The sequence below is a fragment of the Dioscorea cayenensis genome, chromosome 1, assembly GCF_009730915.1.
Source record: "Dioscorea cayenensis subsp. rotundata cultivar TDr96_F1 chromosome 1, TDr96_F1_v2_PseudoChromosome.rev07_lg8_w22 25.fasta, whole genome shotgun sequence".
Classification (NCBI taxonomy): domain Eukaryota; kingdom Viridiplantae; phylum Streptophyta; class Magnoliopsida; order Dioscoreales; family Dioscoreaceae; genus Dioscorea; species Dioscorea cayenensis.
This window is the reverse complement of record NC_052471.1, coordinates 6,725,343-6,743,489: the sequence shown is the minus strand read 5'-3', so window position 1 is coordinate 6,743,489 and position 18,147 is coordinate 6,725,343. Positions and strand designations below refer to the sequence as shown.

The 18,147-nt window shown below is 44.2% G+C and overlaps 2 non-coding genes across 2 annotated transcripts; both read left to right on the top strand.

Moving 5' to 3' along the window:
* The first annotated feature begins 2,390 nt into the window (after positions 1-2,390).
* Positions 2,391-2,497, top strand: LOC120267201. Its single transcript, XR_005538418.1, has one exon. It is a non-coding gene; the product is annotated as a small nucleolar RNA R71 (small nucleolar RNA).
* Positions 2,498-13,964: 11,467 nt separating this feature from the next.
* On the top strand, positions 13,965-14,071 carry LOC120267997. Its single transcript, XR_005538673.1, has one exon. It is a non-coding gene; the product is annotated as a small nucleolar RNA R71 (small nucleolar RNA).
* Positions 14,072-18,147: the final 4,076 nt, after the last annotated feature.

Genomic DNA, 18,147 nt, shown 5'->3' with positions numbered 1-18,147 from the left:
AGAATTCACACGCCCGTGCGGAAATTACCCACGGGCGTGTGCACGCCCCTGTGCCTTCTCTGGATGAGCTCGCAGTATACACCCACTGGGGTATGGAAATTCCACACGCCCGTGTGTTTTCTCTGGATGACTTAGAAAAACCTGCAGGCTCTGCAGAAATATTCTGAACATGTTTACACACTCAGAGCCTACCCTAGTATGCAAAATTTACCAGATAAAAACATGAAATAGAACTCAAACGACCAACCTTCGCCAATTCTCAACAAAACACACAATGAATTCTTTTTAAAAACCAACAACAAAATCACAGTACAAGCACTCAAAAAAAATTGAAACACCAACACTTAACAGTTTATTCATGTAAACAACTAAACTGAAAGATACTAAAAACTGATGAAACACTTGGGTTTGCCTCCCAAGAAGCGCTTGTTTAATGTCACTAAAGCTTGACATATCTTCCTTACCTCACGGGGTTCATAAATGAAGGTTGCCCTCTTACCCATGGCTTGAAAGCATGATGAGCAAAGTCTCTTGAGGGTAGGGGTGTACTCTCGGGCTTCGGACCACCTAGCAATGGTTCCTCCAACTTCCTTGGCTCTTTTACATCTCCAACAGTCTTGGAGCGTTTTCGGTGGTGTCTCTGAGCCCTCTTCATTTTCTGGAGCACCTTCTTCAAGATCCCTGGGGTAGATGTTTCTTCTCCAGTCGAACCAAGCATCATTACTTCTTCATTGCTCTCCTCTTGGTCGAACAAACCTTCATACAGATCCGGGTTGAACATTTCCTGCATATATTCATCAACAATTTCATCAGTAGTGTCTATAAAGTATAGAGTATCATCAAAATCGAGAGAATACTACATGGCTTCAGCAAGGCGGTATGTGAGCTTGTCGTCTCCAACTCTCAATGTGAGCTCTCCGCCGTCTATGTCAATCAATGCTTTGGAAGTCCGCAAAAACGGTCTCCCAAGTATCAATGGTACATCTGCATCCTCATCGACATCTAGCACTACAAAGTCAACTGGAAAAATGTACTTGTCCACCTTGACAAGCACGTCTTCAATAGTGCCTCTCGGATGTCGTACCATTCGGTCCGCTAATTGTAAAGTCATCTGAGTAGGTCTAGGCTTACCCAAGCCTAGCTTTTGGAAGAAAGTATATGGCATGACGTTGATGCTCGCCCCTGAATCCGCCAATGCCATTTCCTCACCTAAGTTGCCGATGTTACACGGAATGATGAAGCTTCCCGGGTCTTTCTTCTTGTTCGGCATGTTTTTTTGCAACACCGCCGAGCATCAAGCATCAAGCACCACTGAAGCACTCTCCTCCAATTTCCTCTTGTTGGTCAATAGGTCTTTTAGGAACTTCGCGTACTTAGGCATTTGAGTCAATGCCTCTATAAAAGGAATATTGATGTGGAGTTGCTTGAACAAACTTATGAACTTCTTATACTCTTCATCCCCTTGGTCATTCTTCAATCTAGAGGGATAAGGGATTTTTGGCTTGAATGGTGGGGGTGCCACCTCTTTCTCTTTGTTTGCTCCCTCCTCAACCTCTACAACCTCGGATGCCTGTTCTTTCATCTTCTCACTCGGAAGCCTCCCTTCAACCTCACGACCACTTATCAAAGTGATCGCCTTCACATGTTCTCTAAGATTGGTTTCCGTGTTGCTTGGTAAACTTCCATGTGGCATTTCGGAGAGAGACTTCGCAATTTGCCCCACTTGATTTTCAAGGTTGTGCAAGGAGGCGGTGTGATTGCGAAGTGTAGCCTGGACTGATTCAAACCTTGTATTTGCCGATTGAACAAATCTAGCCAAGTGCTTCTCCAAATCCATCATTCGGGTTTCCAAGCCTGAAATTTTGTTTTCCACTTGAGGGGCTTGTTGTTGTTGGAAACCCGATGGCCCCATGGTCTTCTGTGGTCCTTGATTACTCCATGAAAAGTTGGGATGATTCTTCCAATCTGAATTGTAGGTGTTGCTGTATGGATTCCCTTGAGGTCTCATTCCATCACCTACAAAGTCAACGTTCTCAACTGGAGAAACATCACCAATGATGATTGGGCAATCGGAGGGAGCATGTCCTCCACCACAACCGGTGCAATTGGTCACGGCCACAACTCTATTCGAAGCTATAAGATCTAGCTTCTTACTCAAACTCTCTACTTGGGCCGCCAATAAAGTTACCACATCAATTTCATGGAGACCGGCCACCTTTTTCTTCTCCCTAGCGTTCCACTGGTAGCTATTTAACCCCAATTCCTCAATCAATTGACGAGCCTCATTGGGGGTCTTGCTACCTAAGATACCTCATGCCGCCGCATCCAAGAGTTGCCTTGTACTCGGGTTCAAACCATTGTAAAAGGTTTGAACAATCATCCACTCCGGGAATCCGTGTTGCGGACACTATCGCAGGAGTTCCTTGAACCTTTCCAATGTCTCAAATAGAGACTCCAATTACAACTGCATAAAGGATGAGATCTCATTCCTAAGCTTTGCTGATTTTCCGTGAGGGAAATAACGGGCTAGAAAAGCTTCTACCATCTCCTCCCATGTAGTGATTGATGCTCTAGGTAATGATTGTAGCCATTGCTTTGCTCTCCCCTTTAAGGAAAATGGGAAGGCTCTCAATTTGATGGCATCATCCGTCACACCATTTATATATAGCATGTCGCACACCTCGAGGAAGCTCTCTATGTGACTGTTTGGATCCTCATCGGCCAAACCGTTGAATTATGCGGACTGCTGTAGCATATGGATGAATGTCGGCTTTAGCTCGAAGTTCTGAGCTGTAATTGGGGGACGCACAATACTCGATTGTGTCCCCAACACTGAAGGTCTGGCATAATCAGATAGTGTTTATTCTTGCAGAGGTTCTTTCCCTTTTCTTCTAAGTGTACGTTCAAGCTCAGGGTCTCCATCAATCAATATTGATGGATTCCCTCGGGTCATAACCTGGAGCTGCACCAAAAAGAAAGAAAAAGACAATCAGAACGATGATAGAATAAGAAGATATGAAATAGAATGTGTGGTGAAATAGATAAAAAACAAAGTGCAAAGTATCTCTAAACGCCTAGCTCCCCGGCAACGGCGCTAAAAACTTGACAAGGTCCCCTTGCGTATATCCCTCAAGTGCACGGGTTTGTCAAAGTAATAATCCCGGGTGAGCGGGGTCGAATCCACAGGGAGTAGGGAGTAAAGACACTTAATTAGATTCTTAGCTATGTGGAGTATCAACAATGATAAGTGTGATAATGATTTAATTCTCAACAATTAAAAGCAACAAGTAAGAGAGCAAAAGTAAGGAGGAGGTAAGGCAATCGATAAAGATGGGGTACTCGGATGATGCTTCACCTAGGATAATAACTTCAAGTGCAAGAACTCTCTATTATGCTTCCTAATCAATGCAATGGAGAGTCGTGGAAATCCTTACATACATATTCCAAAATCTAAGGTCAACTATGCCTAACTCTATTCATGTCCCGGAGGAGAGATTAAATAACCTCTCAACATCGCTCTCAAATAAAGTTGCAATGAGCTCTAGGGATTCCAAGTGATAAATCGCTTCCTAATTATAGACCTAACCCTTTGGTCCAGGCGGAAGGTCCCTAGCCACAATTAAGCCCTAGATACTAAGATCCCCTCAACGCTTCACTCCATTGCACGCGCAACTAGGTCCCAGCGGAGGTTCATCCCTAAGACCATTCAATCTATTATGGCCACAAAGAACTCAAGGAACGGAGGTAGAATCTATCACGTCGGAGGGGAAAGGGGCCGCTCCTGTACCTCTCGACTCACCCTCTCAACCCTCTCCAACCTAGCTTTGTCTAATGCTCGTGGTGTGTCACTCACTCACAAGGTTACCAACAAGAACTGTCAATCCTAGTGTCACTCTAAGGGAAATGTTCATACAATTAACCATTCAAGGTTGGAACTCACAATAAACATCAATTTATTGAAAGCATAATAAAGAAGTTCAATGAAACGAATACATCCTAGGGTTCACAATCACCCAAGTACCCACTAGGGGTTTAGCTCTCCATGGACCTAAGTACAATCAAAGAAATCGAATGTAAAAGCAATAAATCCATAAAGAAACCCCCTCATTGGTCGTGTCGATGGTCTTGTGGAGAGTCCTCTACTCGTCGCAAGGGATCCTTTATCCAGCCTAGGATACACCTCAACGGATCGATGCCGACGAAAGCTCTCCCAATAACTTTCTTCCAAACGACGCGCGATATCAGAGCCATAGAACCACTCCAAAGCCCTACCCAATACCGCTTAAAACCCTAGCCGAAGCCCTCTCTCAAGTTGGGGAAAAGATGGAGAAAAGAATACCAAAATCGGGGCTGAATCAGATTTAAATAGGGTTGGAATCGGGTAACTCCACGGGCGTGGATGCTACACGCGCCCATGCGGAATTTCCACATGGGCGTGGATAATTTCAACATGACCGTGTGGATTCTCTGTTTCTCTGATTTCTAGGCCGGCTGTGGATGCAGGTCTTTGCTACAAGCATTTGCCGCAGCTGCCTCGCTCATCTTCGGCTTGAATAACTTCCCAATTCCATACTTTCATCGGGGTAACGCAAACGGGCACATGTTCACATCGTGAATCACTTGTTTCTTCAATGATATACATGTTGGTGGAGCTCTTGTTCTTATATGCATAAGTCAGAATGCTCGAGTGTGACTGCCTTTGTGCCCCTCCAAATGGATGTGCTCACTCGAATGCGAGGAGGTTAGCACACACTCTAGCATCTCACACCTGTCCTATGTCTTCGCGTTTGAACCATAACAAGATCTCCTCCAAAATAGATGCATTATGATCCACATTGGGCTATTTCCTTCATACTCGGCCTCACAACCCTACCTGCATAAAAGTAACATAAAAACACACATATTAGTGTAAAAACCCGAAAAAAGTAATGCTCAACATAAGGAATGAACGTTTCGCATTCGTATCGCACAAGCACTTATCATCGTCCAAGGATTCCCTTGTCTGGCATAGGATACGCCTCGACGGAAGCTCCCCTACCAACCTTCTTCCTCATGAATGACGATGTCGGAGCCATAGAACCTCCCCAAAACCTTAGCCAATACCTCTCAAAACCCTAGCTGAAACCCTCTCTCAAGTTGGCGAATGGAGAAAAGAATGCTGAAATCGGGGCTGAATCGGCTTTAAATAGGGCTGGAATCGGGCGACCACATGGGCCTGTGGATTTTTCACATGCCCATGTGGAATTTCCACACGGGCGTGTTTAATTTCCACATGTCCATGTGGATTCTCTGAATTTCTATTTTCTCAACCTTCTGTGAACAGTGTTGCTACAGTGCTTTCACTACACTATTATGCTACAATACCTGGCCTAAAATACTTCCCGAGTCCATACTTTCATCTAGGTGACGCAAACGGGCACACGTTCACGTTGTGGATCAATTTGCTTCTTTTATGACGGACAAGTTGGTGGAGATCTTGTTCTATGTGCATAAGTCAGAATACTTGAGCGTGACTGCCCTTGTGCCCCTCCAAATGGTTGTGCTAACTCAAATACGAGGAGGTTGGCACACACTCTAGAATCTTGCACCTGACCTATTACTTCGCGTTTGAACCTTAGCATGATTTCCTCCAAAATCAGTGCATTATGATCCACATTGGCTTCTTTCCTTCATACTCGGCCTCACAACCCTACTTGCACGAAAGTAATATAAAAACACACATATTAGTGTAAAAACCCGAGAAAAGTAATGCTCAACACAAGGAAAGAATGCTTCACATTCATAACATACAAGCACTTATCAAACTCCCCCACACTTAAGCTTTTGCTTGTCCTCAAGCAAAAATTAAACATTCTGTGCATAGATGAAGGAAATATTGAAAGTGCTTGGCCTTAGGTTCACCAAAGTGTACAGAGAGAGCATTCTACAAGTAAGGGAAATTTCACCATTAAATACAAAAAATCAAAGCTCTAGCTAAAAACTTGAATAAAAAAGGACAACAAACCCGAAATCGTGTACGTGTGTGAACTCACTCAAAACAACCCAAGGTATACTCCTCAAAGTTCTAAGTACAAGGGACTTATTTATCTACAAAAGTGACAACAATTTCAAAGATGGTAGTAGCTTCACACATCCTCTAAGTTAGCCCTTTCCAAAGCAGCCGCTAAGGTGGCTTTCTCACTTTCAAGGTGGTAGCACTTTCTACTGGAGTGGTAGCTTTCACTCATCCTATGATATAGCTCTTTCTCTCAATAGGGCATAGCTAGTATCTGACTTAAGAGAGTAGTTTCATACTTCATAGATGGTAGCTCTTTCCACCCAACAAGCACAAATAAACAATAAAACTATTTTGTTCTTTCTTTTCATTTTCCATTTTTTTTTTAATTTAACACAAGAAACAACTATAACTAGTCCCTTTAACATCAAACATGAGTTTCCAATAGAGTTTAAAGAATGAGCAGTGCACTGAGTGTAAATCGGGTAAAAAATCCTAGAAATTCAAGCAAGAACTAGAGCATGAAAACATTCAATGTTAAAATTTCTCCTAAACTCAAGAATACAATCATTGTAACTAAGGTGAACTGCCATTGGCTATGTGAGCATGTATATCAATCAAGAACAATAAAAAAGGATGTGTGCACTATGAAACTCGCCCCCACACTGAAGTTGTACATTGTCCCCAATGTACACATGCAAGCTCACTCAAAATATATATTAATGAAGTTCAAATGTGGGAGAAGCAATTGAAACAATACCCCCCTGACTCCTAGTGTCACATTTGGTGAAGATAATTCCTTGAGAGTAAGGTTCCAACGGGTTGTGAAGCTCGCATTGCCAAGTGCCTAAGCACTACTCCGGTAGAAAGAGCTACCACCTCGAAAGTGTGAAAGCCACTTTAGCGGCCGCTTTGGAAAGGGCTACCTTAGAGGATGTGTGAAGCTACTACCATCTTTAAAAGTGTTGTCACTTTTGTTGATAAATAAGTCCCTTGTACTTAGAACTTTGAGGAGTATACCTTGGGTTGTTTTGAGTGAGTTCACACACGTACACGATTTCGGGTTTGTTGTCCTTTTTGATTCAAGTTTTTAGCTAGAGCTTTGATCTTTCATATTTAGTGTTGAAATTTTCCTTACTTGTAGAATGCTCTCTTTGTATACTTTGGTGAACCTAAGGCCAAGCACTTTTAATATTTTCTTCATTGATGCATAGAATGTTTAATTTTTCCTTGAGGATAAGCAAAAGCTTAAGTGTGGGGGAGTTTGATAAGTGCTTGTGCGATATGAATGCGAAGCATTCTTTCCTTATGTTGAGCATTACTTTTCTTGGCTTTTTACACTAATATGTGTGTTTTTATGTTACTTTTATGCAGGTTGGGTTGTGAAACCAATTATGAAGGAAAGAAGCCAATGTGGATCACAATGCACCGATTTTGGAGGAAATCTTGCTAAAGTTCAAACGCGAAGATATGAGTCAGGTGCGAGATGCTAGAGTGTGTGCCAACCTACCCGTATTTGAGTTAGCACAACCATTTGGAGGGGCACAAGGGAAGTCAAACTCAAGCATTCTGACTTATGCACATAGAACAAGATCTCCATCAACTTATCCGTCATTGAAGAAGCAAAGCGATCCATGGCATAAACGTGTGCCCGTTTATGTTACCTCGATGAAAAGTGGATTCATGAGTATTTTTTTTGGTAGAGTATTGTAGCAATCACTGTAGCAGTTACTGTTTACAGTCGGCCAAGAAACCAGGAATTCAGAGAATACACACAGGCGTGTGGAAATTATACACGACCGTGAGGAAATTCCACATGGGCGTGTGTAAAATCCACAGGCCCGTGTGGTCGCCCGATTCCAGCCCTAATTCAAGCCGATTCAGCCCCAATTTTAGTATTCTTTTTTCCATCTTTTCCCCAACTTGATAGAGGGCTTCGACTAGGGTTTTGAGGGGTCTTAGCTAGGGTTTTGTAGAGGTTCTACGGCTCTGACATCGCGCATCATTTGGAAGAAGGTTATTGGGAGAGCTTTCGTCGGCACCGATCCGGCGAGTTCTATCCTAGGCCAGACAAAGGATCCCTTGTGACGAGTTGAGGACCCTCCACAAGACCATCGACATGACCATCAAGGGGGTTTTCTATGGATTCATTGCTTTTACATTCTATTTCTTTGATTGTACTTAGCTCCATGGAGAGCTAAATCCCTAGTGGGTACTTGGGTATTTGTGAACCCTAGGATGTATTTGTTTCATTGAATCTCTTTATTATGCTTTCAATTAATTGATGTTAATTGTGAGTTCCAATCTTGAATGCTTGATTGTATGAACATTTCCCCTAGAGTGACACTAGGGTTGAGAGTTCTCGTTGGTAACCTTGTGAGTGAGTGATACACCACGAGCTTAGACAAAGCTAGGTTCGAGAGGGTTGAGAGGGTGAGTCGAGAGGTACAGGAGCGTCCCCTTTCCCCTCCGACGTGATAGATTCTACCTCCGTACCTCGAGTTCATTGTGGCCATAATAAAGTGAATGGTCTAAGGGATGAACTTCCACTGCGGCTTAGTTGCTTGTGCAATGGAGTGAAGCGTTGAGGTGATCTTAGTATGTAGGGCTTAATCATGGTTAGGGACCTTCCACCTGGACCAAAGGGTTAGGTCTATAATTAGGAAGAAATTTATCACTTGGAATCCCTAGGGCTCATTGCAACTCTATGCGAGTGCGAGGTTGAGAGGTTATCTAATCTCTCCTCGGGGACATGTATAGAGTTAGGCATAGTTGACCTTAGATTTGGGACTATGTAATTAAGGATTTCCACGACTCACCATTGCATTGATTAGGAAGCATAATAGAGGGTTCTTACACTTAAAACAATTATCCTACGCGGAGCATTATCCGAGTACCCCATCTTTATCGATTGCCTTACCTCCTCCTTTACTCGTCTCTCTTACTTGTTGCTTTTACTTTTGAGAATTGAATCATTGTCACAATTATCACTACTGATCTTTCACATGGCTAAAAAGCGAATTAAGTTGTTTTATTCCCTACTCCCTGTGGATTTGATACCCGCCACCCGGATTATTACTCGACAAACCTCGCACTTCATGGATATACACAAGGGGAGCTTGTCAGCCGTGCCCATGACAATGTCTCAATTCCCAAGATGACAAGACCATCTGCACGCATACATGAGGGGGGTTCAAATGAAGCTCAATAAAAACAAAATAACTCGAGTATATAAAAGATAAAGCAATGAATACAACTCGAATTGCAAAATGAAAAATAAACTCGTAAGGAGAATCCTTTCTCACTGAACAAGTCTAAAAATAAAATGCAAAATAAAGAAAAATGCGTAAAAAAATAAAGTCAAATGTCGGGTGTCATGCTCTGCCGGCTCCTCCTCACGGGCCGTGGTGGAGAAGCATATGGTGGTTCCTGTGGTGCTAGAATAGGTGATGGGGATGCCGGAGGTGCCGAGGGAGCTCGAGGAGTCCCTCGGACGCAAGACAAATAATGAAGCGACGCCCTCGCCTAAGATTTGCCGTAATACGTCAAAACGCACTCATGAAACTCTATGTAATGAGTGACCCAGCGTAACCCTAATCTCGGCAATCTCTGCTTGAACCTCGGCCACCTCTGCCCGAATTACTCCCACCGTATTCTTGAGCCTCTCAAAGCGATCATGGGCTCGAGATGGTGACAACATACGCACGGGGGGTGTGTCCTCTGCCGCCGGAGGTGTCTCGGTCTCCATCGGTGCTGGCTGAGGCTTGGGGGCAGGCTGGGAAGCCTCAGCATGATCACCCTCATCCTCAGCTATCTCTGGAGCTTGTAGCACCAAAGTATAAACTGTCCGAACTCTGCTGACCATGCCCATCAATCTCAGTGTCTCTAAACTCAGGGTGGTAGGTATACTTGTCTTCTCTGCCCCACGAATCGAATCCAAGAGACCCATGCCCAGCACTAATCTTGTAATGTAGGGGCCCGAGAAGATCACTCCCAGTCTAGCATAATGCCTCTGATGTCTGATGTACTCTGCCAAGATGTGTCCTAAGTGAATCGGTACGTGCTGCACCATTGAGTACAAGTATAAAAGCTCCTGCCAGCTCAGAACACCAGTGCTGTCACCACGGCCATTCACTGACCTACTCATGATGGCATGTAAATATCTGTATGCAGGTCGGGAAAGGCACGTGGCCTTGGACACCCCCGGCTCGTACTGACCCTAACCATATACTACTCTGTAAGTTCTCTGCGGAGTCAATGCTCCAGGGTAATCAGTCGGTAACTGAGTGTACTTTTCAATGTCAGTGAATGCCTAATCATACAAGCCAAGAAGAACTGAAAACTGAGTGATGCTCAAGCTTTGGTGGTATCCAAGTGCTCTAAACTAAATGGTGTCCAAACTGTCGAAACTCGAATGATGATAGCACCTCCAGTGCGAACTCTCGGATGGCTGGCTCTCTAATCGTCAATAAATGCCTCCAACCACCTGCTGAAATGAGATCCTCGACCTCATCAGCGAGCTCATCTCCCTGCTATAGATCTCTCAGTATACTCATGTCCAGGAATCGAGTCTATCCGAACCGGAGTCTTGACAAGCGCTCATAGCGAACCTGATGCTGTGGAATCGCGAAACTCATGGCCACAGTCTCAGGGGATGACTCACGCGGACTCTTATCAGCTTGCTTCTTCGGCCGAAGTGCCATAATCTACAAAATTTGAAACGAAATCGATCAAACAAATTGATCAACTAACGCTGCAGAAATCCACACGGTCGTGTGGAATTTCCGCACGCCCATGTGGATCCACGGGGCGTGAAAGCCGCACGGCCGTGCCTTAAAACTCCAAAAATACACCGTGAAATTACCTCTTCTTCGTTCTAAAACACAAATAATCTTTCTAATTGGAGAAACGAAGCATTTTTCTCTAAATTCATCGATGGAAACCATGAATTTGCGAAGAAAATCATAAAAAGGGCTTACCGATGATATGGAATGAGAAAATCAAGAACCGGCCGGAAAACCTCGCAAAAAATCCCACCAAATTGGTGCTATGAAGTCGGGAAATGATCTGAGAGTGTTTTCGGAGGACTAGAAGACGTAAAGATGGAGAGAAGCTATTCTTCTTTAAAAAGAAATCGCGCTCCTTGGCATTCTGTGCATCCATACGGGCGTGCAGAAATTACCCACGCCTGTGTGCCTCATTATGAGAGAGCCACAGGGGCGTACACACGCCCCTGTGCGTTCTCGGGAAAACACCTCAATGTCTATGAACACTCTCCCATGGGCATGTGGAAAACACCCACGCCCGTGCGCCCCTGCCACAGGGGCAGCAGCATGCCCCTGTGGCTTCTCTGGACCTCCGAGGAAAATCGCTAAGTGTTCCACACACCCGTGCGGAAATTCCACACGGGCGTGAGCATTCACATGCCCAACCCACAAGGGTACCCACACGCCCCTGTGTCTTCTCAGGATGAATAAGGCTCCTGTGCAGAGTTTCACACGGGCATGCGGAAATTACCCACGCCCATGCACTTGTCACAAGGTCGCCCACAGGGGCTAGTTCACACCCCTGTGTGCTCTCTGGATAATCGGCCAAGCTCTGCAGGAATTCACACGCCCGTGCAGAAATTACCCATGGGCGTGCGATATTCACATGGTCGTTCACAAGGGCAGCCGCACGCCCCTGTGCCTTCTCTCGGATGAGCTCGCAATACAATCCACGCAGGCATGGAAATTCCACACGCGCAGGCCTTCACTCGGATGCCTTAGAAAACCTACATGCTCCGCAGAAAGTTTCGAACATGTTTACACACTCGTAGCCCCGCCCTAGTATACAAGTTTTTACCAAACTAAAAAAACATGGAATAAAGCTCAAACAACATAACTTCGCCAATTCCACATGAAAACACATGATGAATATTCAAAGCCCACAAGAAAATCTCAGTACAAGCATCTAAAAATCAAGACACCAACACTGAACAAATTATTCATGCAAACAAACTAAACTAGAAGATAAGAAAACAGTAAACACTTGGGTTGCCTTGCAAGAAGCGCTTGTTTAACGTCACTAAGCTTGACGTACCTTGTCTTACCTCACGAGGGCTTATGAATGAAGGTTGCCCTTTTACCCATGGCTCGAAAGCATGATGTGCAAAGCCTCTTGAGGGTAGAAGGTGAATTATCGGGCTTCAGAACGGCTAACAATGGTTCATCCAACTTCTTCGGTTCACGTATGTCTCCAACAGCCTTGGAGTGTTTTCGATGGCATCTCCTAGACTTCTTCATTTTCTGTAGCACCTTCTTCAAGATCCCAAGGGTAGATGGTACTTCTTGCGTCAAACCAAGCATCATTACTTCTTCATAATCCTCCTCTTGGTCGAACAAACCCTTGTATGGGTCCGGATTGAACATTTCCTGCATGTATTCATCAACAATCTCATCAGTAGTGTCTAGAAAGTATAAAGTATCATCGAAATCAAGAGAATGCCGCATGGCTTCAGCAAGGCGATATGTGAGCTTATCATCTCCAACCCTCAAAGTTAGCTCTCCACCATCCATGTCAATCAATGCCTTGGAAGTCCGCAAGAACGGTCTCCCAAGTATCAAAGGTACATCTGCATCCTCGTCGACGTCTAGCACTACAAAGTCAACCGGAAAAATGTACTTGTCCACCTTGACAAGCATGTCTTCAATGATGCCTCTCGGATGTCGCACTGTTCGGTCCGCTAGTTGCAAAGTCATCCGAGTAGGCCTAGGCTCGCCCAAGCCTAGCTTTTGAAAGAAGGTGTATGGCATAACGTTGATACTGGCCCCTGAGTCCACCAATGCAATTTCCTCACCTAGATTGCCAATATTACACAGAATAATGAAGCTTCCCAGGTCTTTCTTCTTGTTCGGCATGTTCTTTTGCAATACCGCCGAGCATGAAGCATCTAAAATCACTGAAGCACTTTCCTCCAACTTCCTCTTTATGGTCAACAAGTCTTTCAAGAACTTTGCATACTTAGGCATTTGGGCCAATGCCTCAACAAAAGGAATATTGATATGGAGTTGCTTGAACAAACTCAGGAACTTCTTGTACTGTTCATCCCCTCGGTCATCTTTCAATCTAGAGGGATAAGGGATTCTTGGCTTGAAAGGTGGGGGTGCCATCTCTTTCTCCTTGCTTGTTCCCTCTTCTACCTCTATAACCTCGGGTGCGTGTTCCTTTGGCTTCTCACTAGGAAGCCTACCTTTAACCTCATAACCACTTCTCAAAGTGATCATCTTCACGTGCTCTCTAGGGTTGGTCTCTGTATTGCTCGGCAAGCTTCCATGTGGCCTTTCAAAGAGAGACTTCACAATCATGCCTCGACTGATTCAAATCTTGTATTTGCATATTGCACACATCTAGTCAAGTGCTTCTCTAAGTCATTCAACGGGTTTCCAAACCTGAGACTCTATTTTCCACCTGAGGGGCTTGTTGTTGTTGTTGGAAACCCGGTGACTCCATGGCCTTTTGCGTACCCTGATTACTCCATGAGAAATTGGGATGATTCTTCCAACCAGAATTGTAGGTATTGCTATATAGGTTTCCTTGAGGTCTGATGCCATTACCTACAAAATCAATGTTCTCCACCGAAGAAACATCACCGATAGAGATCGGGCAATCGGAGGGAGCATGTCCTCCACCACACCCGGTGCAATTAGTCACGACCGCCACTCTATTTGAAGTTAGAAGATCTAACTTCTTCCTCAAATTTTTCACTTGAGCTGCCAATGAAGTTACCGCATCTATTTCATGGAGACCGGCCACCTTTTTCTTCTCCCTAGCATCCCATTGGTAGCTGTTTAGCCCCATTTCTTTAATTAACTGATGGGCCTCATCTGGGGTCTTGCTACCTAAGGTACCTCCTGCTGCCGCATCCAAGAGTTGCCTTGTACTCAGATTCAAACCATTGTAAAAGGTCTGAACAATCATCCACTCCGGAAATCCGTGTTGCGAGCACTTTCTCAGGAGTTCCTTGAACCTTTCCCATGTCTCAAATAGAGACTCCAATTCCAACTGAATAAAGGATGAGATCTCATTCCTCAACTTTGCAGATTTTTCGGGAGGGAAATAACGGGCAAGAAAAGCTTCTACCATCTCCTCCCATGTGGTAATCGATGCTCAAGGTAATGAGTGTAGCCACTGCTTCGCTCTCTCCTTTAGGAAAAATGAGAAGGCTCTCAACTTGATGGCATCATCTGTCACTCCGTTTATCTTCAGCATATCACACACCTTGAGAAAACTCTCTATATGACTGTTTGGATCCTCATCAGCCAAACCGTTGAACTGTGTGGATTGCTGCAACATGTGGATGAATGCCGGCTTCAACTCAAAGTTCTGAGCTGTAATCGAGGGATGCACAATGCTCAATTGTGTCCCCAACACTGAAGGTCTAGCATAATCAGATAATGTCTGTTGTTGTTCATTCTAATCTGCCATGTTTTCAGATCCTTCCACTTCCAAATCAGCTAAATTAGACTGTTCTTGCACAGGCTCTTTCCCTTTTCTTCTAAGTGTACGTTCAAGCTCAGGATCTCCTTCAATCAATATTAAGGCATTCCCTCGGGTCATAACCTGGAGCTGCACCCAAAAAGAAAAAAAAAAGAAATTAGAACGATGATAGAATAAGAAGATATGAAATAGAATGTATGGTGAAATAGCTAAGAAAACAAAGTGCAAAGTATCTCTAAACGCCTACTGCCCGGCAACGGCGCCAAAAACTTGACAAGGTCCCCTTGCGTATATCCCGCAAGTGCACGGGTTTGTCAAAGTAATAATCCCGGATGAGCGGGTATCGAATCCACAGGGAGTAGGGAGTAAAAACACTTAATCCGCTTCTTAGCTATGTGAAAGATCAATAGTGATAAGTGTGACAATGATTCAATTCTCAAAAGTAAAAGCAACAAGTAAGAGAGCACGAGTAAAGGAGGAAGTAAGGCAATTGATAAAGATGGGGTACTCGGATAATGCTCCGATTAGGATAATTGTTTCAAGTGCAAGAACCCTCTATTATTCTTCATAATCAATGCAATGGTGAGTCGTGGAAATCCTTAATTACATAGTCCCAAATCTAAGGTCAACTATGCCTAACTCTATACATGTCCCGGAGGAGAGATTAGATAACCTCTCAACCTCGCACTCGAATAGAGTTCCAAAGAGCTCTAGGGATTCCAAGTGATAAATCTCTTCCTAATTATAGACCTAACCCTTTGGTTCAGGTGCAAGGTCCCTAACCACGATTAAGCCCTAGATACTAAGATCACCTCAACGCTTCACTCCGTTACACACGCAACTAAGCCCCAGTGGAGGGTCATCCCTTAGACCATTCGCTCTATTATGGCCGCAAAGAACTCGACGAACGGAGGTAGAATCTATCACGTCAGAGGGGAAAAGGGACGCTCCTGTACCTCTCGACTCACCCTCTCAATGCTCTCCAACCTCGCTTTGTCCAATGCTCGTGGTGTGTCACTCACTCACAAGGTTACCAACAAGAACTCTCAACCCTGGTGTCACTCTAGGGGAAATGTTCATCCAATCAAGCATTCAAGGTTGGAACTCACAACAAACATAAATTAATTGAAAGCATAATAAAGAGATTCAATGTAACAAATACATCCTAGGGTTCACAAATACCCAAGTACCCACTAGGGGTTCAGCTTTCCATGGAGATAAGTATAATCAAAGAAATAGAATGTAAAAGCAATGAATCCATAGAAAACCCCCTCGATAGTCGTGTCAATGGTCTTGTGGAAAGTCCTCTACTCGTCGTCCAAGGATTCCCTTGTTCGATATAGGAATGACGATGTCAGAGCCATAGAACCTCTCCAAAACCTTAGCCAATACCTCTCAAAACCCTAGCCGAAACCCTCTCTCGAGTTGGGGAAAAGATGGAAAAAAGAATGCTGAAATCGGGGCTGAATCGGCTATAAATAGGGCTTGAATCGGGCGGCCACACGGGCCTATGGATTTTTCATACGCCCATGTGGAATTTCCACACGGGCATGTATAATTTCTACACGCGCGTGTGGATTCTCTGAATTCCTGTTTTCTCGGCCGACTGTGAACAGTGTTGCTACAGTACCTAGCCTAAAATACTTCCCGAGTCCATACTTTTATCGAGGTGACGCAAACGGCTACACGTTCACGTTATGGATCGCTTTGCTTCTTTAATGATGAACAAGTTGGTGGAGATCTTGTTCTATGTGCATAAGTCAGAATGCTTAAGTGTGACTGCCCTTGTGCCCCTCCAAATGGTTGTGCTAACTAAAATACGAGGAGGTTGGCACACACTCTAACATCTCGCACCCGACCTATGTCTTCGCATTTGAACCTTAGCAAGATTTCCTCCAAAATCGGTGCATTACGATCCACATTGGCTTCTTTCCTTCATACTCGGCCTCACAACCCTACCTGCACGAAAGTAACATAAAAACACACATATTAGTGTAAAAACCTGAGAAAAGTAATGCTCAACATAAGGAAAGAATGCTTCGCATTCATACCACACAAGCACTTATCAAGGAGCGTTGTCTGCTTCTCTATCCTTCCGGAAAAAAAATCCACTAAGTGTTCCACACACCCTTGTGGAAATTCGACACGGGCGTGTGGATGTTCACAAGGGTACTCACAGCTGCACTCTCATACCCCTGTGTCTTCTCGGAATAGAGTCAGAAAACTCTGCAGAGAAACACATGCCTGTGTGGAAATTACCCACGGGCGTGTTACCGTCACAAGGTCGTTCGCAGGGGCATTCAAACACCCCTATGTCCTCCCAGGATGAGCTCTGAATGGAAACACACGCCCCTGTGAAAATTCCACACGACCATGTGTCTTCTCTAAATGACTTAGCGAAAATTACAGACTCAGTAGAAATTTTTTTGCACTCTTATACACATACAGAGCCTATTTATACTATGAACAACTAACCAAAGAAACTTGGAAAACATGCTCAAACAACCAAGAAACTTTGCCAACCATGATTAAGCACACAAAAACACCTATGATCCACGAGAAAAATACAGCAATTGCATGTAAAAATCAAGACACCAACACTCAAGCTCTTATTCATGCAAGTATTAAACTAAAACCTAGAAAAAATAGTAAAGACTTCGGTTACCTCCCAATAAGCGCTTGTTTAATGTTACTAAGCTTGGCGTACCTCTTCTTACCTCACAAGGGCTCATGAATGAAGGTTTCCCTCTTACCTACAACCTAAAAGCACGATGAACATAATCTATTTCAGGTAGAGGGAGAGTTGTCAAACTTGCTACCACACAAGGGTTCGTCACCTTTACTCCATGCTTGCACATCACCCTTACCCTTGGGGCGCTTCTTGTAGCATCATCTTGCTCGGTTCATCTTTTGGATCATCCTCTTCATGATTCCCGGAGTAGGATGCACCTTGTCTTCTAGACCAAGTGTCAAAATTTCTTCATTCTCCACCTCTTAATCTAGCAACCCCTCATATGGGTCTGGACACATCATTTCCTGCACATATTCATCAATTAACTCATCCGTAGTGTCAAGAAAATACAGAGTATCATCGAAGTCAAGAGAATGCCGCATGGCTTCGGCGAGGCAATATGCCAACTTGTCATCACCAACTCTAAGTGTTAACTTCCCACCGTCCATGTCAATAAGAGCCTTGAAAGTATGCAAGAACGGTATCCCAAGTATCAATGGGACCTTAGCATCCTCATCAACATCCAACACTACAAAATCTAGAGGAAATATATACTTGTCGCCTTTCAAAGTATGTTTTCAATGATGCCCATCAGTTGTCTAATTCTTCGGTCAGCCAATCAAAGTGATATCCGAGTGGGCCTAGGCTCTCCCAAACCTAGCTTCTGAAAGAAAGTATGAGGCATGATGTTGATGCTAGCCCCTGAATCCGCCAATGCCTTTTCTTCACCCAAATCGCCAATGTTGCATGGAATGATAAAGCTTCCACGGTCTTTTCTCTTATTCGGCATATTCTTTTGCAATACCGCCAAACATGAATCATATAGAATCACAGATGCACTCTCCTCCAACTTTCTCTTGTTGGTCAAGAGGTCCTTGAGAAACTTTGCATAGCGAGGCATTTGAGACAACGCCACCACAAATGGGATGTTGATGTGTAACTG